The 19985-nt window shown below is 34.9% G+C and overlaps 1 long non-coding RNA gene across 1 annotated transcript in view; it reads left to right on the top strand.

Annotated features, from left to right (window-relative positions):
• The window catches only part of LOC106467015, a 29441-nt gene extending 27311 nt beyond the window's left edge, over nucleotides 1-2130 (top strand). Inside the window, exon 4 of the long non-coding RNA XR_001291307.2 lies at nucleotides 496-2130. This is a non-coding gene — a long non-coding RNA (uncharacterized LOC106467015). The remainder of the gene's footprint in view (nucleotides 1-495) is intronic.
• Nucleotides 2131-19985: the final 17855 nt, after the last annotated feature.

The raw sequence follows: 19985 nt of genomic DNA, 5'->3' as shown, positions 1-19985 counted from the left end.
GTTAAAAGGGGACATCGACATATTTTTGCTTCAAAACCAAGTGATTTCTTTAATCAGGGCATAAGATTGTAAGATGGAAAAGCATTATCGGTAAGAATGGAGACTATTTCATTTAATAAATGTTTTGTTTTGATATATAAGTTGTCGGGTTTTTTTCATTTAAAAAAAAGCGACATAAATTTCTTGACGACCTGATAGATTCGAAACGAAGTAAGGATTTCTGCTACCGATTCCTGTTCATTAGTCTACTAGATAAATCTCTTTATCAATAGAAAGGGAGGTGTTGACAAACTCGCTTCCAAACTATTAAGAATTATTTAAAGTAATCCTAGCCAATGAAAATTTGCAACAACGGAGATAATAACTTTGAATTCTAACATTTTTCATGATTTGAAAAATTCTTTTTATAGATATAAAATTTATCTTTTTAACACATATATATATATAGGTATTTTATGTGTTTGTGCGTAACTCTTAACGTTGTATTTCACCTAGATTGCAGAAAAACAAAATATTCAATGTAACTGTAATCGTCCGCTTGGAAAAGTCATCTGTTGTGTGTGTAGTCATGTATGTCAGGGACGCAAGAGTCAGCCTTGCTCTGCCCATCCATTCACCATACATCTGATGGATATACAGAACTGTCCAAAATGCAGGTCGTCTTCCATAATGGAATTTCAAGGCACGAGCAACTGAGCAACAGACATGATTGGTTGCGATCCCGAAGTTGATTGGTGTCTGATATCTGAAGTGACACAAAACGTTATCTTTATATTGTTAAGATTTTATTGTGTTCAGTTTTAAGTTTGTTTTATGCTTGAATTTTTTTGGGAAATATTAAATTCTCATGTGTTTCACAGTAAAGTAATAGCACAGTAAACTGAAGTTTAAGAAATAGATACTAATTATTTGAACGCCAAATTTTTTTGAAAATTATTCTTTAAGTCATATTCTTTAAGTTTATTTCTAGTGCATACACGTATCCCTGAACTAATTTGCATAATATTTCGTAGTTGAAGGCCAAGATAAGCATGTATGGGACAGTGTTTTAGTCCTTATGATTTGTTATTAAGTTTTTCGAATTGCAGTTGTTCAACACTAACAGTTACTTAGAACAAAGCTTGGTACAATTCATTGGTATACTTCAGTAAACACTGTTCATACAAGTCATGTCGGAAACAAATATCGTGAGCTAAAAAAATAGCATTTTTATATAATAGAAAGTATTCAAACTTATCGTGAACCCTAATAACCATAATAAACTATACTAAAAGATAAAGATACAGTTGTTGAGGAGTTTGTGAGTACTAGATTACTAGATGATGTATATGAATTTAGTAAGAATTACATGCACAAAAAGTAAGTTCTGTATAATATATTCAAAAGCTTATATTAAAATCTAAAATATAAATATTTTGATATTGCTTTTGAATTTAAAAAAAGTCACGAACACTGTAACCATGATTTCAAACAACCCAGAATATTAAACGTATTTAGAACAGGTAAAGATGTTCGAATTAAATAAACTAGTTGCATCAGTTAATTGTTCTTGCTTTCACAAAAAGCTAATTCATGCACATATTAATAGAAAAAAAAGAATAATATTAATTCGTGAGATGCAAATCATAAGTGATGTTAAATAAACTAAAATCAGAACGTTTAGACAAATGCAAGTTTTAGTTACGTTAAATATGAATATATATTCTTTAGCAGAACAGACTTAAAATAAAACAAGAAACTTTGTTTTGTTGTTAAACATAAAGCTACACATTGGACTATCTGTGCTGTGCCCGACACGGGTATCGAAACCCGGTTTTAGTCTTATAAGCCTTCAACAGGAAATACACAGAGATGCCGTATCTCTTAGGAGATAAGTTGATTGGTTTGTCATTTTGATGACACTATTCCGCTAAGTGTTTTTTTTTTTTAAACTGAAATGATTAACAGCATGCTCCGTGAATATTTATATTAGAAAAACTTGTGTAATGTTATTCTAATTAGTGTGTATAAATACCATATTGTTATTTGTTTATCGTTTACGGATAAATATCCCTTGGTTATGAAGAATCGACTAAGATCGGTCGTTCGAAGTGTATACTCAAGATCAATTAAGGTGTTTCTCAAAGCTAATTGTCGCCTACAATCATTTTTCAAGTTTAAAGACCATATTCCTGTGTTACAGTTGTTTTTAGTACTCTGCAAGTTAACTTTTCCTTACCATCAGCAAAGTTAAATTGGCGAAAAGGAAACTAATAACACACATAAAAGAACATTCGAATTTCTGATCAACCACCAAATCTAGTATAGTTGAACATGCCCTCGGAGGTTTTTACGTATTTGCCACATCGAATTTCTTTAAAATTCTAGCTAGGGTCAATGATGAAGGGAAACTATAAAGAATCATCTCATTCATAAACTGGTGCGTGAGATAAACATCGTGAAGTCGTCGGGTAGAGTACTTCTAAATGTAAAGTTTCTATCTGTTTAAGTCGTTTTTGTCTTTTTTTCTAATCTGTCGATGAACTTGGTATAGTTCAAAAGCTCGTGGCCAAAAGAGGAAGAAGGTTTTAGGGTATCATGTGTTGTGGAATAGGTTTAACCTTGCAGTCACTGAGACTCCCTGCACAGCCATCAGATTAGTTAAGAACTCTACATATCTAACCTCACACGTGAGTAGTCTAGACAAATCACTTAACTGTATTAATTACTTTAAATAGACAACACTGCCTTTACTTTTTATAAATGTTGTGCAGTTAAATAGAAAACACGCGTTTTCTCTCTAGTTTTGAATTAATATCCCAACTCCACAAATAATGAATGACCATAAACGAAACACCTGGAGAAAGTGATATTTTACAACTTTTGTGCATCTGGCCTATCTGCTTACAATGAAGTACAATAATTTATGGTTTCATATCATGATAAGTGCAGGAATAGTAACGAAGTGTGCAATATGAGGATTATAATCAACATTTTTACTCAATTATTTAAAGTTAACACAAAACATCTGACTTTTGTACACAGATCTTCAAAGCCGTCTGTCATACTCATTTCATGAGTTAAACTATAAACTACAAAAACCAGTTGATAGGAATTTCAAAGGCTATCCAATGAATACATTTAAGTAATTTACAATTTTACTTAATGTAGTACATTTTTGACACTTGATTAACCAGCAAACAAACGTTTATTTTTTGCCTCATGAGATTTGAGTGCTTATAATGAAAGTTTCAATTTTTATAAGATGATAATGTTACATGCACGAAAATCAGTACAAAAATATGGCTAGACGAAATTCCACTGTTTGTAATAATAGACGAAACTCCTTGAAAGCCCCAATAATAATTGTCATATAGTAGTGGTACTTCACATATGCCCACATTACTAGGATTGACTTCATTATATATCTAGTTGTTTATATGTATGTGTGTTAAATCCATACAAGAGGATGATGGGCCAGCAGAGTGATATGCCACTTATTTAGCCAGACAGTATGGTGACATAGAAGTTACGATTGATCATAATGAATGAGCAGGAGATGAAATTTAACATACAAGTGTGTTAAATTAATATTAGAAATATTCAAAGAGCAGTTAACTTTCTGTATAAAAGTATCTTCATAGTTAATATCATCTGGTGACAAGAAACTCGCATAAAAGTTTAAGAAATGTTCTGTAGGCTATAAAAGTATCCAAGCGTAAGAGGCCCGGCATGACCAGGTGGCTAAGGGTCGAGGGTTTGAATCCCCGTCACACCAAACATGCTCGCCCTTTCAGCCGTGGGGGCGTTATAATGTGACGGTCAATCCTACTATTTGTTGGTAAAAAGAGTAGCCCAAGAGTTGGTGGTGATGACTAGTTACCTTCCCTTTAGTCTTACACTGCTAAATTAGGGAGGGCTATCGCAGATAGCCCTCGTGTAGCTTTGCACGAAGTTCAAACCAAACCAAGATCTATAAAATATTTATTTATTATTAACTATTTCATACTGATACGCTCAACCCTTGATGATCATCATGCAGCTGTTTTCACCAATGCTACTCTTTTTCCCAGTTCTTCACTCTACATGCTAGAGTAAAGTCCCTCAGAAGATGGCATTCTCTCCTCTTCTCTATATTCTTTAAACAGTAAATATGCCTCAACCTCACTTCCCTCTTCACCTTTACCAATATGCCGAAATACTAGTTTGGTACCGACTTGTTCAACCATTGTTACTCTTAACAATGTCCTTCATATTGATGTCAACATATAATTTGCCTGATGCAGTGATTGTTTTCTTACTCTTAATGTGTCCAGAATCATATAACATTTTTGTCCGGTCCCAAACATCATAAATATTATCATTGTTGTGACCCATTCCTGTTTAATATTATCATAGATAACATGCCCACCCAGCTATCTGATATGACCACATATTTAGGTATCATTTTTTATTTAAAGCAAATAAAACTAGGTAAGTGTTTTGTGTACTCGAAAAACACCGAAGAGAGAGAGAGAGATAACATACCTTTAATTGATTGTTTCTCACCAATTCTGTGTGAGCCTACTTTGAATCAAGAGAAAACTAAAATTTATAGTTAAAACAAAAATCATGTACTCTACTTTAATAGAATTTCAAAATAAATCAAACAAACATATTATTATTATCTAGAACCAAGAAATAACATTAAAATCTCAAGTTTACACAAATCTTCAGAAGTCTCAATTCAAAACTGTCGATATAGGGGAGATCCTGGAATGATATACTCAAAACAAACAAAGCCAGGCTACTCGGGGCTCGAAAATCACTTACATGACCCAAAACTTCCCTTGGTGTGGCACAAGGTCAAGCTGTGCGTTTGGGGCACTACCCAATTCAACAATAGAATACCCATCTGTATATTTTAGGGCAAAGGCGGAGGTTTGGTGTGACGGGGATTCGAACCCGCGACCCTCAGATTACAAGTCGAGCGCCTTAACCACCTGGCCATACCAACGGGACATACGGTATTTTTCTGTACCTCATTTCTCCTCCTATACAATCAGGTCAATGCCACATCAATATTTTGAAATTAAAAATCCAATTAAAATTTACTTGCAAATCAACCAAGAAATCAATATGAATTTTCCTCTGTTCAGTAAAAACAAAAGACTAATTAAATACAGCAAAATAGTACCTCTTTGACACATATAATCTACCCTTTTAAGAGGGAATAGCAAACAACGATGTTATACAACAATAGACACTTAATAATGAAATACATTCTAACAATAAACCCTTTAACAAAGAAATGTGTTGAAGTTCAATTATCAAAGCAAGTAAAACCCACATCACACAAAACAATCCTTTATAATAAGAATATCTACAAAAAATACCATTTATATAAAAGTAATGCAAACCCTTTAAAATTGAAGAAATAACTCTTTAAACATAACATAAAATATACTCGTATAAATTGCACGACATTCAAAATATGACAAAAACTTATCCTATAACGTATTAAAACGTAAAGTAATTTTAAAACAAACTTAATGCGAAAAATACCTCTACAAACTGAAACACTTGAACAAAATTATTGTAAAATAAACTGTTTAAAAAATCAATGATAATAGTTTAAAACTACATTAAAATAATATCATACATCACAATACACACACAACTTTTACCGAAAATCAAAAACGTACATAAAAAAAAAAAGAAATGTACAGCAGATCTCTATTTAAATATACCCATGTACACTACATAACCCTTTACCAAATGTACAATAAAGCATATATATATATCAGACCTAATTATATAAAGAAGCTAACAAAATACACACACGCCTGTAGTGGCGGTATTCAGTTGACCCTCCCTTTTTTTGTAGTTTTCACTTGCTGGATGGCTGATGATCTGGTTGGACCCTTCCTCTGTGGCTTTGCTAGAACTCTGTCCGGTGACTTAAGGGCTATCTCGTCATCAGCCTCAGTCAAAGTCTGTACATCAATATGTTGCCAAACAGCACAACTTCATCCAAATGTTCCACCAAGGTGAAAGTAAGGCCAGCCTATGGAGTGGTTGATGCTACAGGATACTTTGAAATATTCAAAAAGATAACCATCGTTAAAAGTATATTCCACAGTAATGCAGATAACACGCTTTGATGTCAGTATCTTAAATAGAAAAGTCGGGATTGAAAATGCAGGATCAAATGAACTCTCATTGGTCAGAGAAATTCTGCCAAAAGTGTGTGTTAAAGCTGTAACAAGTCTGCTCACAACAATTTTCTACAGTAAAATCTCTATTGAGAAAAAAGTATTAAAATTGTTATTGTGATCAAGCAATGTGTCTACAAGCTTATGTGTGCTCCTGTGCATGTGATCTCTACTACCTGGGAACAATTCATTCGACTCCGGCATTCTCAGGTCTTGCGGTTGACCAATGATTTAGCTGTACTTTCTGAGGTCATAATTGTTATTATGATGGTCCAACACTATCCAGGAACCCAGCAACATTTCTTCCACTACCTTCTCTTTGTTATATCAAACAAAGCCTGGACCCATTAGAAAAAAAGAGGCAAAGACGGTCAAGTCAGGAACTCGCACTAGCAACTAAAATAGGTTGACCACCATGCAGGTGCTAATCTAGATTTTTCTGACCGTGAAGATTCATTAACACCATCATCTTCTTTCCTTTTCAACTTTTTCTGATACATTTTCAGTACATAGAAAACAACAGGCATGTGTCTTCAAATAATGTTTCACAGTCCAGTAATCTCGGTTAAATTTGTAACTCAATGTCTTAAGAGTAATATCAAGTTATTTTATTATAATTATAATGTCTACCAGTTGTGTTCTCAGTAATTGATTCATTTATGTTATACGACACTCATGAATAACTTTGTACAAAGTTTCAAACGTATGTACAACATTTCACGTGTGTGTGTGTATATAAATATATATGAATATTATTATATACGTATATCTCAACTTTACACATAGTCACGTATAGAAGCAGCTATTGACAGGGCACTCCAGGACTGTGCACAATTACCATAGTAACTGACTTGTGTTAGTCAATAAACTACATTGGTGGTTACATTATAGTAGCATACCATCATACACAAGTGAGGAAACTCGATGGATTTTCATATGTATCACGAATAAAATAATCACACTTGCACAATTTAACTGAGCTTAGACTTTTCAGTTAAAGTCTTGTCACCATAATTATATTCATGCTTTTACTATGTCCTGTATCAATGCACACATAAATCAATCTCGCCTCAATACAATAGTCCTCAGTAAATGTGATATTACTTTCATACACAGCCAGCAACTGTGGAGCATACAAACACAAGTCAATCCACTTGCTTCAGTTGCCATCACAGAAAAATAAATAAAGCAAACCAATGAAATGAAACCTATTCCATTTAGGTTCTCAATTATCCGATTTACATTACACTTAGAAAGTGTATACACATTTAAGTGTAGTAAAGGGAATTTACTGAATGCTAAATGATTGGTCCTGAAGAACTTCCAGAACATACCCAAATAGAATGAGTGATTCTCTTGAAAAATCTAATAACACCAGCCATCCTAAACTGTAATAATTGAGTAGTGGTAACAAAGTTTTGTCAGATAATACCATCCAATGGGTTGTAAAACAGGGGTCACAAAGATTTTCAATCATCAGTTTCTTGGCCAAATAACTGTCCTATCTATCGATAATAAAGTGGAAGTCATAAAATGCAGTCCATACATTTTGCCGGGTAATACCATCCAGTAGCCCACTAGGCCCTTTCAATTTAATTTCTCAAAAAATGCCTGTCCTAGATGTTGATCTGGAAGTTAATCCCAGTCATAATGATCAGGAGATTAGTATTGGCATCTTGGCCAACCACATGATCTATCCAGTATCTTTTCAGACAACTTTTCATCTCACTCATCGTACACTGTCAAATATGTACTCTCAGAATCTTTGACTTCATCTGTTAAACTGAGATGCTCCAAAATAATATCCTTATATCCTCCTGACTTTTTGGTCTGAACCTCTGATTACTTGTCAAATGAGGACATGAGAGCTCCATCAGTAACATAGGTTTACAGCTTAACAACATGTTTCATGTGCTTACTCTCACCATGTGAATGCTGGATTTAATATGTTAATAGACTAATCTGTCAGACTACTAGGTGCAGACCTGTCCAGCCATAGATGAATTTATTCCATTTCACTGGCATGTTCAAAAGTCATACCCATCTCCATATTGCAGTATTTACTAGATGCTGACAGACAAACTTGTGTGCATCAGCAGGTACAGACCTTAGCTACTCCACATATGCAGGACACCTACTCCAAGTGATGAACTTTACACGTATCCGCAGGGAGCACTTCAAATCTCGTCTTTACTGATACCTGACTAAACAGGCTCAAGAAATGATCCACCTTGACTAAACCCTTAAACACTAGGGAAGAGATAAGCTTTACCTTCCACACAGTTACCCATTGTTTTGGCATAAGCTTCTTCTCAATGGACTTGAGGTCCATACTGAAGTGAACAGTCCTGTTTGTCAGGAATGTGATGGAATGGGCTGATGCTGGGACCCTAACACTTAGACCAGTTTAGCTTTGAATGCTAGAGTCACCTATTGGCAGAATACTAAAAATAACTAGCCCGTTGTTCCTCCTCAACCCAAGGCAGCTTTGTGATCCAAAGTTTCTAATATATAGAGGATCCCCACTGACCACCATCTTCATAAGCTCATGCCCATTGTTTAGCCTACTGGTGAAGCATCTCCTGACGGTGAATATTTTCTACCAGTACCACCCAAGTATCTGTCTGCTAGCTGTGGGTGGCATCAATCAGAGTGGAGCTATGCTGCCCTGAGTCTTGGACGCACCTTACTGTGTACTACCATGATGATCCTCAGTCATCTGAGTTCCTCATGTACTAGGGCTCAATTTCAGGCAAAGAAATCTGTCTACCATTCTTCATACACATGATAATGGCAGCTTTCCTACCTGGACTCAACATTCATGAATGGACTTCTTCTGAATTTAGTCACCCTTCCTGACAACTGCCTTTCCTCAGCATCCAGCTCTCCCTCCATCTCATAAGTCTTCTGACATGTGAAAAGTGCCATTTCCTGAGGTTCTAAACCTCAACTCAATTGCTTAATAAAGGTACAGAACAAACATTTTCATTTATTTGCACAAATGAACAATCCTTATTACAGAAATACAAAGTTAAAACAAACAAAATGAGGTAAGAGTTCTGTGGGTTTGTGAAATACTGAAGAGAAAGATCTTTACTGATTATTTCTCACCATTTCATTATGAGCCCACTCTGAATGAAAAGAAAGTCAAAACAAAAAACCTCTAAGTTAGAAGGATCTCAAAATAAAGTAATGCAAAGTACTGCTGTCTAAAATTTCTAAATAAACTCCAGTCTCAAAGTATAAATAAATCGCTAAAAATCTAAGTAAAAAAACGCTTGATATAGGAAAGTCTGGCGTTTTGTACTCAGAAAAAACACTCCCAGGATGTTCAGTGCTCACATATCACTCATGTAACCCAAGATCACTCTTGTTTTAGCACAATTATACTATATGCCTAGTGTTGTTACCCAATTTGCCAATATCAAAGAAAACTTTCTATTTTGCAACATAATCAGTGAAGTTACAGCTATCTTTCCTCTGCATGTAAACACACATAATGATCATTAAGAACGACTGATCCAATATGCAACTAATGAGGAGAAATTAATTTCTTTATTTGATAAACTCTCTGCATTGAAACCAATACGAAGTATACATATTGACTAATGTGACAGGTAACATATAGTACCTTCCTATACCACACTACCCACCAAGTGTGGACACAGTATTTTTAAGAAAAACATTATTCCAAGATGGCTTCCATAGGACTAAATACCCTACCTTGAGAAATTAGGCTTTCTGACACCATGAGATTGAAAAACATCATGTGACCTTACAGATGATGTTGATGGTTAGGTTATGTTAGTTATCCCCCTGTGGATCTGTGGTAAATTTATGGCCTACAGTGTTCAAATCTGAGGTAGTCCATTGTGTAGCTCTACACAAAAACATCACAAGTTAGGTTAGTCCTGTCATGAAATACTTTCCTTATAAAAAAAAGTACAGCCAACATTTACTGTGAAGGCACTCTGTAGTCATAACCTTCTACAATAGTATGTAACCTTCAAAATAATTTTTAAAGCTAGGGTAAGTTACCACTGTCCAAAAACATCACAGCTCTTGTACACAATCGTATGCCAACTCTAAACATGCTTACCCTTCCAGTTTGGGAACAGTTCTTTAAGGATAAGATAAGGATGCTTAGTATATAAAAAAGTTAATACCTCATCCTGTACAGAACTAATCAGCTCGCCTTGGGCAGAAGAGTACTATGATATCATGACCTAGAATGTTTGAAGGTGACCTTGAAATATAGCTTAGGTTAGTTCTGTCATGAAATACTATAATAGTTTCAGACAGCGACACATCGACACCAGGAAACCATTAATCCAAAATGGCTACCGAAAGAAATGTAACTATCTGTTATATAGAAATGGAAAAGTAAGTGCCTTAAACTATTCGGAACTAACTTGCCACCTTGAGTGGATTAGCACTCTGAAGTCTTGACCTTGTACACTTCCATGTGAACTTGATCAAATTGAAAACCAAATCAGAATAGAAGTGTCCTGGTACTTCAAAATAATACACCTTCACAATATGTACCTTTATACTGAACTTGTGCATGCTTTCTTTCGGAAAAGCTAATTTTTCAAATGGCTGCCTTTGCAATTTGTCCACTATTGGAAGTCAGGCACATGGAAAAATAAATAAACCATATACAGAACTAAGCAATCTATGTTGTGCAAGAGAGTACTTGGCTATTATTACGTTGAAGATTCCATAACCTTGAAAGCTAGGTTGAGGTAGCACTGTCCTGAAAAAATCACTGCTTATGTAAGCCATCATACACCTACACTTGATGTGCCTACCCATCTTGTAGAAGTGCACTATTATTAAGAAAAGTATTATTCCAAAATGGCTTCCACAGAATTAATAAGCCTGCTTTGAGTGGGTAGACATTCTTAAAGGATGACCTTGAAGGTGTCCATGAAAGCAGTCGTGCACATGGAAAAGAAAAACTTACCCTATACAGAACTAATTAGCCCATATTGAGTAGGTGGATATTATGACGCCATGACATTGTAAAACATCATATAACCTTGAAGATTACCCTGAAACTTAGGTTAGGATAACCCTATCCTTAAATATCACCATATACGTATGTAATCATATACCTCTGACAGATGGTCCTTCCTGCCTAGTGTGAGCAGAGTTGATTGCTGCAACTCCAAGTGTACTCATACTAGATACTATTGCAGATTGAAAAGTGAAAACCTTGCTCTATAATCAAATAATTGTCCCAACACCAATGTATGGGTACTCGTAAATCCTAAGTTTCAATAATGTCACGTGGTCTTAAAGATGAACATTATTGTTTCGGGGAAAACACTGACATACAGTCATACATCTGTAATAGATATGCTTACTCCCATAGCATGGTCGTAGTTTTTTGTTTATCTGAGGTGACTCTCAAAGGACTAATTAGGCCACAAGGAGTTGGTAGACACTTTGATGTATTCCCCTTGAACATCATTACATGACCTTAACCATTACCTCATGAAGCTAGGTTAAGTTACCTGAAGTATTACTGTGCATATGGACATAATCATTCTCCTACATCAGATGTAGGCTCAGTTGCTTAAAGGAAAACCATTAATCCAAAATGGCTTCCACAGTGGGCATGCCTACATCTTATGCTAAGGCACAAGAAAAAAAGTGAATAATTTCAGCAGTATAGAACTAATTACCTATCTTGAGTGATTGAGCATTTTGACTTCAGGACTTTGTCGATGCCCTTGAAAGCTAGATTAGTTTATTTCTGTCATGAAACATCACCTCTCATGGAAAAATGAATCCCTTACTCTATACAGAATTAATTAGGCCACTGATATAATGACTTTGAGAAGATTACGTAGCATTGGAGATGATATTCAAAGCTATATTAGATTCCTGCATTAGAAAGTGTATGCACACTGGGCATTTAGACACAGGAAGAAATATGTTGAATGCCCTATCCAAAACTAGTTATCACACCATGAGTTGGAGGGTACTCTGATGTCATGAACTTGAAAGCTAGGTTAAGTTAGTCCTGTCGTGAAACATCACAAAGCATGTGAGTAGTTATACATCTACACTATATGTGCCTATCCACCCCGTGTGGGCACAGGTTCTTTCATTAAACTATTACTCTAAGGTATTGTCCTCACAATGGGTTAGTAGTGCAAGTGGATAAGTGAATACCTTATCCTATACTGAACTAATCGGCCCATCATCAGCAGGTAGACAGCGTTACATCAAGATTTTCAAAAACGTCATGTGACCTTGAACATTACAGTGAAGGCTACGTTAGGTTAAGTCTCTTTCTGAAACATCAACACACTTAACACTTTTTAACATCTACATATGGTGTGTCTATTTGCTCATTATGGCACAGATGCTTTCAGAAAGATCATTAATGTAAGATGACTGCCACAGACACTAGATAATTATTCCAAAATCATGAGTCACTAAAGCAAGCAGAGCCCATGGGCTACTTGAAAAATCGTCAGCGATACAGCACTTCAAAGACTCTTCAGGTAAGTCAATTGTATCATCAGTATTAACATAATTATGCATTTATGTAGCATTTAAGTGCGTGTTTGGCTAAATAAATGATTGTTTATGCCTTGAAAACTAAAGCTGTGTTATTAAATCAATACCGAAAGCATTTAAAAACAGTAATAGCCATTTCTACCCAGCCCGAGATTTTTACATTTCGTATAGACCCTATATAAAATCAAAATTTTGTCCCATTTTAATCACAAAATACAAACCTGATATCGCTTGCTGGTTTTAGTTAAACAGAAAACTCAAATAACTTGCACCCTGTCTGCTTACGACCCACTGGCTGGTGCTGTGCTCTGGAAAATGGGACATTTTATTTTTCCAAATACAGATTATGCTAAACCATCAGGTATTTGATGTACAAAGTATGATAATCAAGTTTATAAAGCTTGACGTGATTATCATATTATGTACATTAATATCCCAGTCACCGTAATTTGCGCTAGAGCCTAACGTGTCTTGAATTTCATAAGCTTTACAAGTTATTTGTAAAACATTGCAATTACCAAGCCCAACACTTCCTCTATATCATACATTAAGTGGTTTATCATTAAAGTTCAAAATATAATAATATAATAAGCATTGTTTCAAATAACCAACTTTATTTCAATTGCTCTTCATGCACAAAACACAACACTGGCCATCTAACAAGGAATAAATCCTAATACGACATATTATACATTTAGTGGTATTTTTATTAACATAACATTTAAACCAATCACGTTAAGGCTTGTACGTACCTAACCGATAGAGGTAATATATTAAAAGTTTAACGTGGTTTAATAAAAAAGTTAATGAATAAATTAAGAATACTCAAGAATGAAAAGGAATTTCTTGTATATATAATCCATTAAGATATACGATAACATTGAATTTTTATTATTACTTTAAAGAGTAATTAGTTACTTTATTTAACCTGTTAATGAATTGAACACCACTTCTTAACATCGACTTTAGTGTTTACTTTGTTAAGTAAGACAGAAAAATTTGATATATGCAGAATGCAAGTTTAAAAAGTAAACTATGTAACCTTCATCACTTTCAGTATAAAAATTGACAAATGCATATAAAATACTAAATTTTGCAGGAAAATAAAGGATCTGTGTATAATATAGAGAAACGCAGAGAGTTAAAATTGTGATTACAGAAAATTTTAATATAATGTTTCATTTATGTGCTTTTCAATTGGTACAGAGTGATCGTAGTGTCCTGCTCTTTATGTCAGAGGCCCGGCATGGCCAGGTGGTTAGGGCGCTCGACTCGCAATCTGAGGGTCGCGAGTTCGAATCCCCGTCACACCAAACATGCTCGCCCATTCAGCCGTGGGGGCGTTATAATGTGACGGTCAATCCCACTATTCGTTGGTAAAAGAGTAGCCCAAGAGTTGGCGGTGGGTGGTAATGACTAGCTGCCTTCCATCTAGTCTTACACTGCTAATTTAGGGACGGCTAGCGCAGATAGCCCTCGTGTAGCTTTGCGCGAAGTTCAAAACAAACCAAACCAAGATCTATGTCAGATGAAGAGCTTTCAAAGTTCATTCCTAGCTATGGAGATCGTCTGGCAAAATGACACTGTAGGGCAAGATAGCTCTACTACTAGGGCGGCTGATACACATATCATTCCTACATGCCCTATTTTATTACTCATCAAGATCTCTACCAGCCTACCCTCAAATTAAAATTATTTAAGGCAGGATTAAAGTAAATGAGCGTGGTAAAATACCTCAATCGAAAGGGTTTAAACTCCTGATTCCAAAATTGTAATTAGATCTCAAATCAGTTAAGAGATGACGGACCTATGAGCTAAAAGTTTGTACTTGATAAAAAAAAACATCAACTCAGAACCATTCTATGAGCCGCGGCTAAAAATAAAACATTCTCAGAGAACGTACTGGACCTACCAGAAATTCTTCTTCCCTTGTGATGGTTTCCCCTAATCATACATTAAGACTCTGTGAATGAATTAATAAAGAAATATAACAATTCTACTTACTAATTCCTGCTAAAAAGCTACACAACTACGGTACTATACCTAACTGATCAAGAAAGTAACACCCCTAATTATATGTCACAGTGGCTAGAAAGACGGCAATATGTTCTCATGGTAACAGTCATTTACTTCTTGTAGAGCTGGTTATATTATTTTGTTGCACCCTTTACCAGAATTTCTTTACCAGGTTCCCACTTGTAGCAGGATCTTTCTTACTCTGGATTAGCCATTTTGACAGTCAGAAGGGAAGACAGTGTACCATTCAGTGACAAGCTATTCTGGAAGTCAGTTTTTTTCTTTCTTATTATGCTGAAGACTTTTTCTTCTCCAGTATCGGAGTGAGAAATTACAAGGACCAATTGTGCAACCTGAGCAAGTTCTGCAAACCTAACTTTGCCAACTGCAAGTTGCTAGATGTCCCCAATTTCTGTCCATCCTGTATGATACCTTCCCATGTTCAAGTTTCATTGCATGATGTCTTTCTCATCTAATAGTTGATGTTATGTGAACTATTCTTGTAATTGATTTGTTTGATGAAAGAGGTGAGAACATCTTTTCATATAGAACAGCACAGTCCAAAGTGACTGAGTCCCCAGTCTTTCTTTGATAGATTGTTTAGGCAGAGTGTTCATGATTAAACTATATTTCCATGGTGAAGTTGATTATTTTGTCTACAGAATAAAGATGTTCTAAGAAGGGTAGTAAGTTTTCATGGCCGTAGGGCCAAATAACGGTGTCGTCAACATAACGTCTGTTTTATAGGTGTGGATGAAAAGGGTTCTTTCTTCAAAGTATTCCATAAAAATGTCTGCTAGGATTGGAGAGAGTGGTGATCCCATGGCTAGACCATTTGTTTGTTCGTAGAATTCCTCGTATGTATTAGAAAGTCTGTATTGGAAGTCTGATGTGTAGCTTTCTGAGTTGTTCTATGAAATCTGTCGAGTTTTGAATGTGATGTTCGGTGTTTCCTCGTAGTTGAGATAAGATAGGTACTAGGAAGGTAGCTAGTTGATGGCAAGGTGAGTTTGTAGTACTGACGATAGGCCTTAAATGTATGTTAGGTTTGTGTACCTTAGGTAGTCCGTAGAACTGAGGGAGATAGTTTTCTTGGTTCTTAATGACTAGCTTCTCGTTGAAAAGTCAAAAGCACTGATACAAAATGCCATCACTACAGTATCAGTACGCCATCATTAAAACTAGGAATTATTTAGAAATCTCCCTTCACCTTGAATGTTGAAATTACCTAATAAATATATCCAGTATATATCTTTCCATACAGTTCATTCATGAAACAACAGTTTCTTCACGCTAGTTCTTAGTTTTAATTTTATTGAAATATATTTATTCAACTGTGTATGTCTTATTGTTGGACTTCTTTGAATCTGATATAATATCTAGAATCTATTCATTTATCAATTATTTTCAAGTCATATATCAAGATAACATGACAATTCTTGAAATGTCGAAACTCTGTCAAAATGCACTAAAACAAAAACGTGGACAGTGTCAACCTTATCGTTCCTGATCAAGCAGTAGGCCGTCTTAGAATACAACTAGACCTAAGTAATGACGACTACATTTTTCACATTTGAAAGTTATATTTATCTTATCGCTGATGGTATTCTTGCTCGTAAATGCTTTCAGTATTAATCTCAATGACGACTTGACCTTCTTTGTGAGAGTTTGAGTTAATATTTTTCAACATCACGCAGCCCTTGGTGCATCGAAAATAATTCTTACTAGACGATTCAGCCACGATGGACACTTCTTTGTCCATTCTGGATTGAACTTAATATTCTACTTTGAAGCACCTTGATATTTTGTCAGGTTTGGTTGTTTTGATGTTGATGGACCGTCAGATCCCGAACCGTTTTCATTATTGGTTATCAGGCGAACAAAGAACCAATCACTCGACGCGATACACACGCGCAGTAACTATCTGCTTTAGACTGATCCTATTCTCGCTACCCATTGCGCACACTTGAAGTAATGAATTAGGACCGTTCTAACAGTTTTGCGAAGAGAATTACCTATTTAATATGATATTGAAAAAAGAAAAATAAATTAAACACTGATAATCGTAAGATTAATTCATCAGGGGTACCTGATGATGACAAAACCTTGTCGACACGTTGTACATTTGCTGTTATGTTAAACTTATATTAAAGTTTTTCTTCATTACCCATTCAAGCCGTCTTTAGCCATTAATAATCGTAAGATGTTAGTACCCAGGCGTGAGAGCGTGATCTGTGTTCAAAGTGAGTCTCTCGTAACATTTGTGAAAGTTGACAAGTGTGGTACAGATTTTGTTACATTTTTTGCGCATGTCTACTAATGCAGTAATATTATTGCATGATGTATGTCTGTGTGCGTGTGATGTGAGAATCGCGTGTAGGTTTTTTTTATATTTTAAATTTAAAGTTTAAATGTTTCAGAACTTTTGTTTGTTTGTTTTGAATTTAGTGTAAAGCTACACGAGGGCTATCTGCGCTAGCCGTCCCTAATTTAGCAGTGTAAGACTAGAGGGAAGGCAGCTAGTCATCACCACCCACCGCCAACTCTTGGGCTACTCTTTTACCAACGAATAGTGGGATTGACCGTCATATTATAACGCCCCCACGGCTGAAAGGGCGAGCATGTTTGGTGGGACGGGGATTCGAACCCGCGACCCTCAGATTGCGAGTCGAGTGCCCTAATCACTTTGCCATGCCGGGCCTCAGGCCGATGGCATGGATCAAAATGCATTCAATCCCTCTAGGAAGCTGGAAAATGTTTTAGATTTAATTCTATCCTTTAGTTCTACTTCCCAGTATCTGTGCACACCATGTATGTTGTGTTTAACCATCAGACTTCTTCCAATCAGTCTGCGCATGGCAACATAAATGCATCGGCCCGCATTACAATATTCACCAACCTGAAACAAATATTGTTAATATTTCAGTAGTTTCTTTGACCCCCAAAATCTACACATAGACAACAAAATCATTGTGCTATCTTCTCTAGAACATGAGTTATGCTTATTTGCCCCTCTCAGCGACCATCTTGGCAACCATCTTGAATTTTTGCCTTATTGCCGGGTTCCAAAATATCTACTCTGGATTTTTATGAACCTCATATGATGTACTTATGACATATAAACATTAATTCTACGGGCATAAAATGGTCCACAGGGTCCCCCTCAGCCGTAGGACTATTTCAATAAAGATGAAACACTGGTAAAGCTTTTTCTGAATTTTAAACTTTACTTTATCAAAACTATAAATAAAGAATTTCGCATAGTTTTAGGGTTAGCTCGTTTATCTAAAGCTGATTATGGAATGAATAGGTAGACTCTAGCTGGATTAAAAAAAAAAAAGTTTCCTTAATCGAAACTCAAAAATATAAGTAGCTGACTTTTTAAACTTTTTAGCTCTATGTGCTAAATATCAAGCTTTTCAAAAATTATTTCCTGATATCTTATTAAACTATCTCTGAAAATCATTATTTATGTAAAAGAAGACAGCTGTTGTAGAAATCTAAACACGAAAGTTTGACAAATATACAAACTATAAAAGACAGCTGTTGTAGAAATCTAAACATGAAAGTTTGACTAATATACAAACTATAAAAGACAGCTGTTGTAGAAATCTAAACACGAAAGTTTAACTAATATACAAACTATAAAAGACAGCTGTTGTAGAAATCTAAACACGAAAGTTTGACCAATATACAAACTATAAAAGACAGCTGTTGTAGAAATCTAAACATGAAGGTTTGACTAATATACAAACTATGAAAGACAGCTGTTGTAGAAATCCAAATACGAAAGTTTGATTAATTTACAAACTATAAAAGTTAGAACAATTTCGTTCACTCTGAGTCGTTCACACTTTCCTTTTCCCTGTGTGAATGATAGGACGTCAAATGAAGTAATATATTACACAGACAAAAAGGGAAGTATGATGATTTTTACTCATGTACATGGTGGTGTACTCTCAAATAAAGAAAGAAGAAACTACTATTATCACAGTTTACATTTTTTCGTGATTAAGTTGAACTTGTATAATCACTGAATCTCTTTAATATTTCAAAGTGTGCGTCACCGTTATCATTGCATAACACATGTATTAACAATTGGCATTCACACTTAGTTTATTGAAGGATTCGCTATGGCCCATTATATATATATGAAAAATATCTAGCAGTTTACTATGTCTTTTTCTACATAATGTTTTTGAGAAATAACATTTATCTCGTATCTCCGGAACGTATATTAATAAATCGCTTGGCAATGATAATCAATACATTAAAACTGACAATAGTTTTATCATATAAAGAGCAAAACTAAAAAGTTATGTCCCAAAATACTTAAAAAAGAATCTCAGAAAAAATCAGTAAAATTGCGCTATATTTTGTTTGTATGTGAGTGGGTGTGGCAGAGCTTAAATACACTATAAATTATCGGGATCGGCTGATAAAATGGCGTACCCTTAAACTTATAATATACCTGAACTAAAGAATTAGAAAAACCCAGGTTATAAGGGCTTAGAATAATTTAATGAAAAAATATGCTGGGATATAATGAATTCTTTGATCAACATGTGAGCTCAGAATAGTTTAGGGAAAAAATATGCTGGGATATAATTAATTCTTTGATCAACATGTGAGCTCAGAATAGTTTAGAGAAAAAATATGCTGGGATATAATTAATTCTTTGATCAACATGTGAGCTCAGAATAGTTTAGAGAAAAAATATACTGGAATATATCCCATCAGATAAGTTATGTTTATACTTTGTTGTTTTTTTGCATCGATTACTCTACACTTTTCAATCATTTACGGAATATATTATAAATTTTAAAAAACTATAATTGTTGCTCTTTTTAATTTTTTTTACAATATGCGGTTACAAAAATCCTTGTTTTTACAAGGTTAATGGGTGCTGGTTAGCTCTGTAGTAAAGCTGTGGATTTCGAAGTTTGGGAGCCGGGCTTGAATCCATTTGATACCCCAAAATATTCTTTCCACTTTAAGCTGTGGGTGTGTTATAAAAGCGGCAGTCAATTCCTTAGTATATATATTGTACGTGGTATGGTGTTAATAACTCGTTGCCTTTTTTTTTTTTATCAATAGCTCAAGATTAGAGACAGCGGCAGACAACCTTACTAACCTCACGATAAATAACACAAATACAAGAATAATAAACAGAAAGACAGTCCTACATGTAGATTTCTAAAAAATGTAAATATGATAACTGGAAAAGATGAAAATAAACAGTAAATATACTTCTTAAACTTT

The sequence above is a fragment of the Limulus polyphemus genome, unplaced genomic scaffold, assembly GCF_000517525.1.
Source record: "Limulus polyphemus unplaced genomic scaffold, Limulus_polyphemus-2.1.2 Scaffold2461, whole genome shotgun sequence".
Lineage (NCBI taxonomy): Eukaryota > Metazoa > Arthropoda > Merostomata > Xiphosura > Limulidae > Limulus > Limulus polyphemus.
The sequence above is the reverse complement of the archived record's forward strand: the minus strand, read 5'-3'. Positions and strand labels throughout refer to the sequence as shown.